Source organism: Gymnogyps californianus, chromosome 2 (assembly GCF_018139145.2).
Source record: "Gymnogyps californianus isolate 813 chromosome 2, ASM1813914v2, whole genome shotgun sequence".
NCBI classification, from domain to species: Eukaryota; Metazoa; Chordata; class Aves; order Accipitriformes; family Cathartidae; genus Gymnogyps; species Gymnogyps californianus.
The window spans coordinates 135,977,653-135,991,753 of record NC_059472.1 but is presented as its reverse complement, the minus strand read 5'-3'; the positions used below and the strand labels follow the sequence as shown (position 1 = coordinate 135,991,753).

Below are 14,101 nucleotides of genomic sequence, written 5' to 3'. Positions count from 1 at the left end.
AGATCCTGAAATTGACATTTCCAATGAAGAACAAAATATACAGCCAGAAACAACTAAAAATATTTCAGAAAGCAGTTAATTACTTGTTAATGCATTAACCGATTAACATTAGGCAACAGATAAGCCAAAGTGTTGATAAACTGGAAAAATAAATCAAAATGTGTCAGGGTTTTTAATACATGGACTCCTACTCTTCATTTCTAAAAAACAAACACTGAGTAACTTGAATTTGATTCAAGTTTTTCTGACAGAGAAAGTTCTCTTGTCTCTGGAAAGAGCATCACCTGTATACTAACGAGAACAATAAATGGTAAGTGCATGGGACCAAATCCCCTGCAGCATAAAGTCATTAGAGTGAGCCGCTCCTTGAGGGAACAGAATTAGATAAATAATTAGACAGTAATACTGCTGAAAAATTTATAATTGAATGACAGTGAAGGTGGACTGACTACAGCAGGCAGCAACAATTTGTTTTGGTTGGTGGTTTAGAGCCTATTGAGAAAATTTGGAAATTGAATTAAGAGATGAAAGCCTTTGGAAGAGCAGTCTTGTAACCACTTTAAAAGAAAAATGAGCTTTATTGCCAATAAAGCAAGTCAGTTTAAAAGAAAAAAAAAAACCAACACAATTCCATTCTCCCATGACTAAAGACTAAAAATATAATCCTTGTCTCCTTCCTTGTGAGTAAAGAAACATTTATCAGTTGTTCTAGCAATTTTAACTTAATACATTAAAAGTGTTCCACTTTGGTTGCATCACAAGCAAGATGGTAAGTTGGACTTAAAAGCCATCAAAGATCAAAAAGAGAAGGTATTTACCTGGCTGCTTTTTGGTTTGGGCTTGACATATTGATCTCCAGTCAAGTGAAAGAATCTCATTTTAATGACGGAGAATTTTAGTAAGGATTTACCCCAAGTCTTTGGCAGACCAAGAAATAGTAGAAAGAAATAAAAATCTTGGAGTCTGCTTTTGCTTTTATGGGAGCCAAGACTTCATTACAGATATACTACAGAAAAATGTCCTTGCCATTTTATTCTTTATTGCTTTAGTGTACGAGACACCATTATTTTGAAATTATAAAGAATTTTAAATAACACATGACTATGTGCACATATGAATAAATGCTTCCTTTGAAGGTTATACTTCACAAAAAGTTGTGGCCTAATATAAAATTTAAGATATGTAGTAGTACCCATCATTGTTGGCTAAGACAAATACTATCACAGCAGTCAAAAAGCAGAGTTCCTACAACAGTCAGCGAAAGTTGCTTATCAAATTATGTATCTCACAGGGCCCAAATAATAGGATTCTTCACTCTGTATAAGCAGAATTATTAGTAAATCAAAAAATGAAGCAATAAATTAGTACATTTAAGTAATATTTTTTCCCAAGTAAATACCATTCCTTCTTCACAAAAATGGATGCCAGTTGCTTTTCATTTCTTTTATCCGTAATGATGTCAATGGTGAAAAAAAGACTTATATTTTGCATATATCAATGTTAAAACCAAATTGACTTATATGCTCTTTTTCCTATTTCAGGTCAGAACTTTATCTAATCATGCTGCATACTAAGCTGGATAATAACATCACAAGGAGAATTATTTTTTAATAGTCATCTATTCCCCTCCATTTCAGGGTATAGAAGGAATCAGACTTGAATTAAACAAAGGAACAGGCAGGTGAGGGGAGCAAGTAGTGTCAGCAACGTTTCTCTTCATTAGGATTCCATGGCAACTACGGTTAGCTTATACAACAAATTACTGTGGATGTTGAAGTTGCACATTTCTGCATTAAAACCCCAAACTTCAGCACACAAATACAAGAAGTGTGCAGTAAATGTATCAGTAGCAACACAACGTGACAAATGGTCATGCTCTCAGTGCTGGGAAGGCATCTCAAATGGCAGCCATCCATGGGATTCAACTGTGTTTCCTTTGGATAGTGCCTTCATATACTTGGCAAGCAGGATCAGTGAACCTCAGATAAACTATTATCCAAGTAGGAGAACCTATGTAGCTTTGTCATGCCCATTCCATGGTTTGTTGTTTCTCAGATTCTGCCATGCATATTTTCACTGAAGGTAGGAGTTGTTCATAAAGGCTCATCCCCGTATTTTGACAGTACAAAGCAGCTGTCATTCCCACATGTCCACACACCATGGTTAAAGTCATAGGCATGTCTTTTGGTTGGAGCAAAAGCCAAGCTTGCTGCTACATGCTGCAACCCAGAATTCCCCATGCCTTTGTTGTCCATTATATGAAGACCCAAAAATGGTAAGTTTCCTACATCCACATCACACCAGAACTTTATTCTCGTCTTTTATGATCCCTTAGGGTTTTCAAAATAACATTAAAGATAACACACTAACTTGTCTGTAGCAAGGTACTTTCAATAAATTCTCTAGGCCAGCCTTCAAGGAATGGGTGCCTTTTCTGGTGAGCCTAATGGAAACAATTTGTGAAAATAATCAAGGATGTTAATGAGATTAATTAGTTATCTTCACTCTATGCCATGAAGTTTTACAGTGAAGGGGAATTTTATATACTGTTCTTGAATTTAACCCAGTTACAGTTTGCCAGATTGATTTGAACTCTGCAACAACTGTACACTGAATTACCTGGAACCTATGAGCTGTTGTATTTATAAGACAAATCAAGTGTTGTCACTTTGTGAATCATAATTCCTTCATATCTTCCCTTCTTTCTAGGATGAAGTAAACTGTTTTCAGTATTAATTATTTCAACATTCTGCATCAGCTTAGTAAGAGATTTGGCCTTTATTACAATAACTTATATTGGCATACTGCTTATATGGCAACAATTTCTAAATAACTCTTCCAGACTACAGTTATATGACATTCAGGAACACCTTGATGAAGAGATGTTTGTATTTAGCAACCCTTAATAAAACAGTTAATAAAAAAATTCTCTTTTATGAATTTGTTTAGTTGCTTTTTGAATTAATGAAATTTTCAGCATCCACAGTAGTCAAGAGACAAGATGTATTATGCAGTCCATAGGTCAAGGCATTAATGGAAGTATAGGTATAACTGCTGCTGCTACTTGGGGGAAAAAAAAGAAAAGAAAAATAGAGCACAGTTGGATGACTACATAGCCTCCTCTTCCCCTTTTCGGTAATTTAAGGCATATTCAGACAAGCAGAAGTCACTTTAACATCTGCAGATATAAAAACAATGTCTGCTTCATCTCTTGTTAACTGTGATTATGACCTATTTAACAAGTATATAAACATTTCTAGTTTAAACTGATAAAGTAGATACTGTTCTTGCCTACAGTCTACTGAAGCAGAGTTGTAAGGTTTGTCTTCATGGACTCCCTGACACCCAAAATGCTTTGAATATTTCACAGTTTTGTACACCAAGTACTTCAGTAAATCAAATTTAAATGGTATTTATTTTTCATACCTTCCTGCCCCAGCAATTTCTGCTAAATAGAATTCTCCCTTCCCAATATGCTTCCTCTCAGAAGAGTTACTGGTCATGCATATTAAAGGATAACAAATTCTTACTTTTCTTATTTTGTGTAATCACCCGAGAGCACCACTCCCAGCAGAAGTCAAGCCTCGGGCTAAAGTTGTACTATTGGACCAATAAAAACTAAGCGTTATTTGAATTGTAGTTGCTGGAAAATATCAGTGCTATTTCTTCTGAGAGATTTGTAATCTAATGAATGAAAGTAATTTTATCAGCCTGTAGCCACACATACAATTTACGTTCTGCAGAATGATAGCCCCTAATAGCAACCTCAGTAAAGCCAAACATTAATAAAAAAAATTCTGCTTTATGCTTTCCAGAAAGCAGACACTACACTGACATCAAAACAACAACTTTAAAACTAGAGGCCAAAGGGATTATTGTGTAATTTTCCATAAGCTAAACACTGTCTGTGCACACCATATGATTTTTCTTCATCAAGATTGGTGTCATTTTGCTATACTTTCCAGTACTTTCCATTTTAATAGTGATTAATGTCATTAGACTCCAGGAGCGAGGGCTAGGGAGTAGGAGTTTGTGGAGGTGGCACAACTATAACTTTAGAAAACAAACTGAAACATTTCTAGTGAAAGATTTTGGCAGCAAAGATTAAGAAATCAGATTTGCTTTTGACAATAAGTTGACCCCATTTTCCAGCTAAAATTTGACTTTACATTAAGCTCAAAATATAGGCACAAGGGAAAGACATCATTACTTTTCCATAGCAGAAAACAACAACAACAAAATTTGCAAAGTTACTCTTTTTAGGAACAAGCATATCTTAGTAAGGGGTGGGAAGGGGTGCAAAAATTGCTTGTTAGAATTTCTGCTATAGGTATTTTGCTTTAGCTGGGTGATTATAGAGGATTACATTTTATGAACCTGTGTTTATAGGGGTTTCACAGATAAAGGAGCATAAATAAATTCTTGTTGGCAGCCTAATTACACTCACTTGCAGCTTTTTACAGGGGAAACAACTAGCTGGAAAAGAAAATTTCTAGGGTCCAGATAGTATATCTGAACACCAATCCCCCTAGTAATTACCTTATTCCCAAGGGGCTACTCCTATTTTAAAAGTAATAATAAAAGAATCTTCAGGTTTCTTTTAAGACTTTATTGCCATATGTCTCACTCCTTTCCAATCAAGTTCAGCACTGATTCTGCTGTTGTTGGTATCACATGTTTTCTCATAGAGGAGCATTGCAGGAGTGGGGGGGGAGAGGAACCAACACCACCCCTCCTCCCCCAAACAAAAAAACAGCAAACGTCCTCTTTATCCAAATATTCATTGAAATGAACAAACAAAACCTCAAAATTCTCTTTTGATTGGGCAAGTGTGACCCTTGCAACTAACTCTATAGCTGCAGTGAAGCCTCTCTGGTATGATATCTTTCAAGTTTATTAACTCCATGTCTGTAGACTGCATAATTGCTGAGACGTTATAATAAGGATCTGTGACAAAAACAGTCAACAAGTTACTATTTTGTAAAATTTCACTTTTATGCTTCGTTAACATTTTATGCTCCCTGATAAGCTTCATTTATATGCCTTTTTTTTTTTTGCATTTCTTCATCATATTTACCTGGTGAACAAGAGAATCTTTTCTTTTACATTATTAGCATGCCTACTTATATACTTTAAAATACAGTGTTTGCAGTATTTGGTGCATAAAAAAAAAGCGTATTTCATAGTTTACAGTCCTTGAGTGCTGGAAAATCCTCAGTGCTTTGCCCTGTGGCTCATCATCTCTTCCTTTGTCATTATGCCTTCGTTTTTTTCTCTTTTAGCCATTTTTCTGGGACACTTAAGGGGAAAAGAGTTGCCAATAATGGAAAAACAAACAAACAAAAGAACAACCAACCAAAAACCAAACCAAGACCACAGTTAAAATAAAGGATTTCTCTAGGGCTTCACAAAGCAAGTAAAGTTTCAGTTACCAGCGGGTGACCAATTATCCTGTAAAACAAGGAGCAGAACAGGTTTGATCTTTACTCTCCTGTGACAAATCCCTGCAGAAAATAGTGACCTCTATGTTTAAGGCTTTGCTTTTTAACTATTCTATAGAATTTAAATAGATATTCACCCACTTAGAATTCTAGAGAATTATTAAGAGTCTTGGCGAGCCTTTAATAGAGTCTCAAATTGTTAGATTATAAATTTGCTGACTTCTAATATGTTTCAATAGGACACATTTGATTTCATTAGTCTTGCATCAAAGCCTACCTCCCACCCCAGTAGTCACAAATCAGGCTGCTAAGCACTACAAAAGTAAGACATTTCCTCAGAGGCAGAGACATTGAAGAAAAAGTAAATAGGTATTTTCAGTTAGCATTATGTCTTTCTAACCAGTTGTGTGCACAATGTTGAAGATAACTGGTAGCTTAAAAACATTCTGTAGGTCTTGTCCTGAGGAACTATCCATGATTTTCATGAGAAGTATTGCTATGTTGAAGTTATATAGATGTATAATGAAGCTAGACAACCTGAAACGTTAATTGTCCTAACAGTGCTTAAGGTTACATTATTTCTGCTAAGAATTTAGACTGCCAAAGTATTGAAGTTTTCAGGTAGGTTAAAGTTAACATCTTCACCCTACCCAGTAAGCCAGTGAATTTTATAAGCATTTGCATCACGTACTCTCAGCATGAAAGTCCTTTTAACAAGCAGGCAGATGTGTACCAGTTTAAACCAACAGAAGGATACACTTCCCTGTTTCATGAGAAAGTTCAGCTGCTGACAGCCAAGGTGACAGAGATAAGGTCTTACTCAAATCAAGACAGTGTCTTTCCAACTTCCTTCCCCTCACTGCAGGCCCTTCCCAGCTACAAGGCTGGAAGTGCGAGCAACCTGCAGCAACCAAGCAGTACCTTGATAGTGAGTTTGTGTTGAGTTGCAATTGCATTCTGCGGATAGAGAAAGAAATATGAGACATGCTATTAATTTATCTAAAGCAGATAAAGACAAGTGTGAGCCCCAGCCAGCTAATATTCATTGATAATCCTGCTCTGCTAGACACAGTGTTATTGATCCTTGGGAGCATGGGGGAGTGGTGTCAAGTCAGAATGAAGTGAGTAGCACGCGTTTTTGCACTAGGGACACACGCTGGTGCCTCTTGATAGTCCTAAACAGTTTAAATAGGCAAAATACCCAGACAGAACTTTGTGATATTCTGTATGTGAGAACTACATTTATGACACATAAGAGCAATTTACTGCTATACTTCCCACATATGCTCCTCATGTATCTTCCTTCATTTTGCATGCTTATCTCATTAAAAAGCCTTCTGTTGAAGTCCTGCCTGGAAGTTTCTACAAGCCAAAGCTACATCATATTCCTCCCCCCCCCCCCCCCCCTTTTTTTTTTTTGGTGCCATCCACAGATCCCAGACTCCTGGGCTGAAATTATTATTGAATCAGATGACGCTCAATACGGCACTCGTGTCCTCAAGATGTTGTTCTGACAGTATCTCAGTAAAGACTCTGCTTAGCACATTACTTACTGTGTGTATACATCAGCTTCTTGAAGACATGAAGGCATGCATTCTGACACGCCCAAACCTTCTTTCCCACCTCCTGCTATGGTTGGCATAGATGAAATTCTGACCACCAGGATGACTTCAGTTATCTTGAGTTTGTTTTATCCTGATTTTATTTCATAGTCCCAGACAGACAGTGAGACAAACTAAACAGGCCTCTTGTATCCAGAGGGACTGGAGATAATGAAAGCTTGAAGAAAGTCTTTGACAAATCTTTCTTCTTCAGGATTTTCCCCTCTATGACAGAGTTTGTCATCCAGCACCTGGATGATGGATAAGCTATGGCCTATAGTACAGACAGGAGATAGCATGGAAACTTTATCCAGTAAAGGTGGTAACTGCAGAAACCGCCCTGTCAACCAGAGGGTGAGGGCAATGACCATGGCAGGCTACTTGAAGCACCTCAGTATTCCTGCAATCATTATCATGAAGATTTATTTGAATCTGGTGCCAAGGCCGCAAGTGCACCAACAGGGCCTCAACTGTCCCAGCCTCATCCAGGACCTATACCCACTGGGTCTCAGCTCCCAGTTCTTGCCTGACAGAAAAAAAAAAAAAAAAAAAAAAAAAAAAAGAGGGGAAAGTCATGATAATAACTGATCAGTTATACATACCACAATTCCTAGAAGGTATCAATCAAGAAAAAAAAGCAAGTTCTTCTGCCACAAATTGTATTCAAGAGCAACTACACTGAAATTAATTTTCCAGAAAGTTGAGTTTCAGGAAGAAAACAAAACAACTTTGTGTCCTCAAGGTGACAGCTTTTCTCTAAAATGTGTTTGAACTGCAGTGGCCTCTAGAATATGACTCAAATCATATTAAATTTGGAGCATACAACTATAAAGAGATGGTTCTGTGACACAGAGTTTGCAACCTCAGGATAAGAGAAGAGAAAATATTCAGCAAAGCTAAGGTAGAAGAAAGGTGTCAAGGATAGAAGAAAGGTGGGTACAAACAGGGCAATAAGCAATTTTCACAGCATATGCCTGCTTTTCTGCTGGTACATAACATAATTACTTCAAAGATACTTTTAAAGCAGAAAAGAAAGACTCCTCTGAAGCTCTCCTCCTAAGCCTTCTTTTAGTCCTACTGCAGCCTTCCTTTCTCTTCAAAGGGGTTTTCCTCAAGGGGTTTGGCTAAACAATGCAAACACTTTGGTGCAGTTTATTCTGACTGCTGGAGTTTTTACAGATTTCAGGTAACTGCAAATAAGAGCCTAGTAGGATTCTGAAGAGCTGCTAAGCCTCTAACTGCAACCTCAAGTGTCCAAGTCCTTTAAACTCTGGCCCAGGATCAGAGGCTCTTAAATTTGAGTTGGACGAAGTTACCTAAAGTGATACTTAGCATGTCAAACGACTGGATGGCTTTTCAACGGTGATAATTACCCACAGATTCTACTGTCCTCATTTTCTTAGCTCAAAAATTATCTCAAATTTTCTTTAGCTCTATGAAATCTATCTGTAAAATGAGAATTATTTTCACCTGTAAAAAAACTAACCCTAAAGCAATATACTTGTGGGCTATACATGACAATATTTTTGAACTTCAGCTGTCTTGAAGACAGCTTTGATACAAACTTATGACATCAGCAAAAGATAAGTTAATAAGTGCTCAAGATACACTACTGAACTGTTTATTAAAGCAATACAAATAGGAGTTTAATTTAAATTATTTCACAGAATCATAGAATCATTTAGGTTGGAAAAGACCTATAAGATCATCAAGTCCAACCGTTAACCTAACACTGCCAAGTCCACCACTAAACCATGTCCCTAAGCACCACACCAAAAGATGTGTAGACATCTTTTAAATGTCTCCAGGGATGGTGACTCAACCACTTTCCTGGACAGCCTGTTCCAATGCTTGATAACCCTTTCGGTGAAGAAATTTTTCCTAATATCCAATCTAGACCTCCCCTGGCACAACTTGAGGCCATTTCCTCTTGTCCTATGGCTTGTTACTTGGGAAAAGAGACTGACACCCACCTTGCTACAACCTCCTTTCAGGTAGTTGTAGAGAGCGATAAGGTCTCCCCTGAGCCTCCTTTTCTCCAGGCTAAACAACCCCAGTTCCCTCAACTGCTCCTCATAAGACTTGTGCTCTAGACCCTTCACCAGCTTCCTTGCCCTTCTTTGGACACGCTCCAGCACCTCAATGTCTTTCTTGTAGTGAGGGGCCCACAACTGAACACAGTATTATTTGAGGTGCGGCCTCACCAGTGCCGAGTACAGGGGGACAATCACTTCCCTAGTCCTGCTGGCCACACTATTTCTGATACAAGCCAGGATGCTACTGGCCTTCTTGGCCACCTGGGCACACTGCTGGCTCATATTCAGCTGGCTGTTGACCAACACCCCCAGGTCCTTTTCTGCCAGGCAGCTTTCCAGCCACCCTTCCCCAAGCCTGTAGCATTGCATGGGGTTGTTATGACCCAAGGGCAGGACCCGGCACTTAGCCTTGTTGAATTTGTAGTGCAACATTATAGATTGATATAGACTAAAGCTTCAGGTAAATGGGTTATAATTAAATTTTTTCTTTTGTAGCCATGTTTTAAAGAGAGAAGAAACCACCACTTCAACCAAAAAGCAAATCTTGAAATTTGCCAATTTAGAAAGTATTAAGAAGAATCACGGGCAAGGGTCCTGACAGAGTAAGGACTGACAGAGAAGGCAAGTCTGAAATCACTTTCTGCAACTGAGACTACTTCTTCAGCTTTTTTAAGTTATCCAGAGTCTGAAATATACCTGTCTCCTCCTCCCCCACCCCCCAATATGTAGTTTTCATGTCCACAGACAGAAAATAACGTGCCACTTCTATACTGCTTTGTGCTCTTCTAAGCAATGAGTTCAGCCAGCCACCATGAAAGGAAGTCAGTCTACAATCTTGCATATCTTTCTGTTTTCAGGTTAGTTTAGCCATTTCTGCAGTTGTGGTTTAACCCCAGTAGACAGCTAAACCCCACACAGCTGCTTGCTCAGTCCCCCTGCCCCCAGTCAGATGGGGGAGAGAATCAGAAGGGTAAAAGTGAGAAAACTTGTGGGTTGAGATAAAGACAGTTTAACAGGTAAGACAAAAGCTGCGCAAAAAGGCAAAGCAAAACAAGGAATTCATTCACTACTCCCCATTGGTGGGCAGGTGTTTAGCCATTCCCAGGAAAGCAGGGCTCCATCATGCAGAACAGTTACTTGGGAAGACAAATGTCATAACTCCCAACATCCCCCCTTCCCCCAGCTTTTATTGGTGAACATGACATTATATGGTACAGGACATCCCTTAGGTCATTTGGAGTCAGCTATCTCAGCTGTCTGTCCTCCCAGTTTCTCATGCACCCCCAGCCTACTTGCTGGCAGGGCAGTGTGAGAAGCAGGAAAGGCCTTGATTCTGTGTAAGCACTGCTCAGCAATAGCCAAAACATCCCTGTATTATCAACCCTGTTTTGGTCACAGATCCAAAACATAGCACCATACAAGCTACTATGAAGAAAATTAACTCTAGCCCAGCCCATACCGGTACAAAAATCTTAGGTGTTTTTTCCTTCCTTTTGTTTTTCATCTAAATCCTGTTGTTTGTTTTTGGTTTCTTTTTGCTCCTCAAGAAAGTATTGCATAAAGGTATGTGCATCATACATACACAGCAAAAACATTAAAGAGTTTAATGTTAAACAAGAAGAAGCAAGATTTGGATAATTTCATAGGTCTCCTGAAATCCACTAGAAATGTCTTCCCCCATTAAGAAATAGCCTTATAAGAACCTTTACTCCCTCTCTGCCTCCCAAACTTACTTCTTTTCTTTGTAGCTCTCTAAAAGTAGTAAGGAAGTAGTAGGGTAGCTTGACTCCAGCTCTTGTTATAATCAAATTATACAAATCCCTAGTAAAAGGGTACATTCACAGTTGCACACTAATTTTGTAAGTATCCCTGCATGGCCCAGCAGGCAAAAGCTTCAGGAAAAGTATACATGGCTCAAACAATCTTAAAATTTAAGCATAGTAGTTTCCTCACCCACGGTATTTGAAAGGTATTTTAGAAACCCATAAAAATCTAACAAATTAGCTTTTCTTAACCAAAACAAGTGTTCTCATTTATCTTTACAGGTACTTCCAATGAATTTCATTAGCCATCCACTTGTGAAAAGTCCTTTAGCAGTAACATACAATTTTAATGACATCTTTGACAGTGACCTTCTGGCACAGATACTGGTCTTAAGATCATTATAAACATTCAGGAACTGATGTTTAACTAGAAATAATCACATTGTCATTCTTCATGAAAAAAAAGAATAAAAGTTCAGGTGGAAAAGTTTGAAGGGAATTCATCTTCATTCTAGAAGTTCTAAATATGTCACTGAAGCCTTATTTCTACTCCTGGCATGAATGGCAACTAACACCAAAGAGAAAAATTAATATTAGAGAGAGGAAAATAAAAAAATCCATCTGTTCAGAGTTTGCCTAGTTAAGTATTGAAGGCACCTGGCAGAGAGACCAGATAGTAGAGCATAAGAGACAGCCTGCTCCTAAGGCAGGGAAAATGCTGAAGATCAACCATTAAAAAGACCAGAACCAGATTTTACACACAGTTATCTGGGACAAGAAAGGACTGAAGAAAAGATAGATTGAGAGTCCTTAGAGAAACACAGGAAACAAATACTGTTTGCTCACAGTAGTAGGAAAAATACAGACATTGATAAGAGCACTCTTGGACAGACATTGCTAACTTCACTAACTCAGTGAAAAAGGATAATGGAAGACATGGGAGGAGGTTAACCTACAGGATTATAAATGGAGAGAAAAATCTGTACTTTTTTTCTAATTTTAATTAGTATTAAATTTGACTTGTGCATCTCTGATGATTTAGAAGGCAGCTTCATCAATTAAAGCAGGGATAAATGGCAACCTGGCCCATCTAGTTACTTTTACAACCATAACTCTTACACAGCAGAGGCTTTTCCTTTCCCCCTGCCCCATCCTCAGATTCAGGATTTAGATCAAATGAGCTACTTTACCTTTTTGACGCACCAAACAGTTCCTTTTATTAGTTACATAACCTAAACTGCACAGGCCATAGATGATGCAACATACAGCAAATAATCCTAAATTGCAGGTAAAGACCCAGTTCAGCTTCCTAACCTTCAGGTACATCAGTTTAGAGTCTGGCAATGACTTTTTAAGAAGCTACCACCGTTAAATGTCAGTACATTCTGCCGCTTTCAGGGAGCACCCCAGCATCACAACTTAGCCTAACACAGGGGGCTTTCAGCCATGGGTACATCTACTGGGCTATGCTCTGTTCACCTCACCATCCATGGCCTCTGATCCTGTTTAAGAGCCCCACAAGTCTGAAACAAGTTTCAGATTACTATGAAGGGCTAGTTCAGAGGCTGGGACAGCAGTATGTCCAGGCAGTAGTGTGTGAAACTGAGTAGCCAGACAGACTTAAATGAACTTGCTATTTCTGATTTGGTGAATTCATTCATTCATTAAAATGGTCATCCAGTGTGACTGAACAACAAAAACAAACAAACAACCCCTCAAACCAAAGAAATCTTTCATAGCCAACATACCGTAGCTTCTCTGTCCTTCACATCCAGAAGGACTACACCAGCATGACTTTAAGCCAGCACAACACAGGGGCTATTAATGTAATCAGAAATTGTATAACAGGTTTAGGGAGCTCTTCGTTCCCAGAGGGCACTTCATCACTCACCCACAGCTGTTCAAGGCTCCCTGCACCATACCCTGCAGAGCTGTGAACAAGCTCTTCCAGCTCAGGCACACTGGTAGAAAAGGACAGTCAATACCCACAGCACTTCTGCACTGCCCGGTTTGTGTCAGCAGATCTTTGCATTTATCATGGTTAAACTATAGCAATAGTACCTGATCTTTGTAAAAGGCAGACCATGTATCTTCACATCTGCAGCTGGTGGTCACATCCAGAAGCATCAGAAGTGCACAGTAACAGGTATATATCCATAGTTCCATCAGCAGGAGAAGCTGTATCCTGGTTTGAGGAACATCTGGGAATACCAATACCTGAAGTAGCCACAGAGGGCCCTAGACCACAGCTAGCATACTGCATTTAATATCTCTCCTCTCCCAGAGAGGCAGGAAAAGACAAATAATACCCTCCTTATGTTACTCTGCACTCTAGAATGCCTTAACTTCTAGCACCTTTGCCACTGCTTGCCCTTCAGAAGTAAACAGAATCAGTCCAGACACCTCCTCTCTCCTGAATGGAAGATCAAAATCTGAATTAGACATCTAGCAGCCATTCTTTACTCTTCCCTACAACCTTCCTAAGTCAACTCCCCTCCCCACAAATATCCCCCTTTCATAAGTCCTCCGCAACTGCTCCTCACCTGGTACCAGAACCTCTCCTTTTACAGCAGCTGCTTCCAGGGGGCTCTTTGTCACACCAGGAGATCATTAAGCTCTTCATTAACCCCAGCCAGGTTGCTGCTGTCCTACCCTTCTTCTTAAAGAAAGGGTCCAATGGCTTAAGAATACAGTATACAACTTTTGCAAGTCTTGCAGTATCAAACTTGATTTTTCATGTGTTCATATGTGCCATTAAGAATAAGAAAGTTAATTTAACATTTCACCAGAGTGACTTAATGTTCCACTTCCTGGATAAACACTTCGTGAGACCACAAATTAATTTTTGCAATTGCTGGAGGATTAAACTTTGTTTCCATTTTCTTAGAGGAGGTGCAGCCAGATAACATATGAAATGTAAACAGATTTTACACTCTTAACTGCCGCTAAAGGGATTTAGGTATTTATATGTAGTTAAAGAGAACATCTATCTGATGGGAAAAACTGCAGAATTTTTTAATGACACATTTAAAATAATTTGCAAGGATACGACACAAAAAGATGTGAGTTGTGTAGTACAACTTTAAAAAAACAACAATCTTGCCCTGATTGTGAATGACAATGCACTAGGCAATGAAGTGACACATAGACATACCTCACATCAAAAGCAATTTGGCTTCTAGAAATTCAGTTTCACATCCTTGAAACTTTCACTCTCAGTTTTCAGGTTGCTGCCATAGATACATAAAGTTTTGATGACA

At 38.7% G+C, this 14,101-nt stretch overlaps 1 long non-coding RNA gene across 1 annotated transcript; it reads right to left on the bottom strand.

The window, feature by feature from the left end:
* Positions 1 to 4,603: 4,603 nt before the first annotated feature.
* On the bottom strand, positions 4,604 to 13,280 carry LOC127013356 (uncharacterized). Its single transcript, XR_007766069.1, has 3 exons — positions 12,903 to 13,280; positions 6,995 to 7,568; positions 4,604 to 6,398 (listed from the first exon to the last, which is right to left on the bottom strand). It is a non-coding gene; the product is annotated as an uncharacterized LOC127013356 (long non-coding RNA).
* Positions 13,281 to 14,101: the final 821 nt, after the last annotated feature.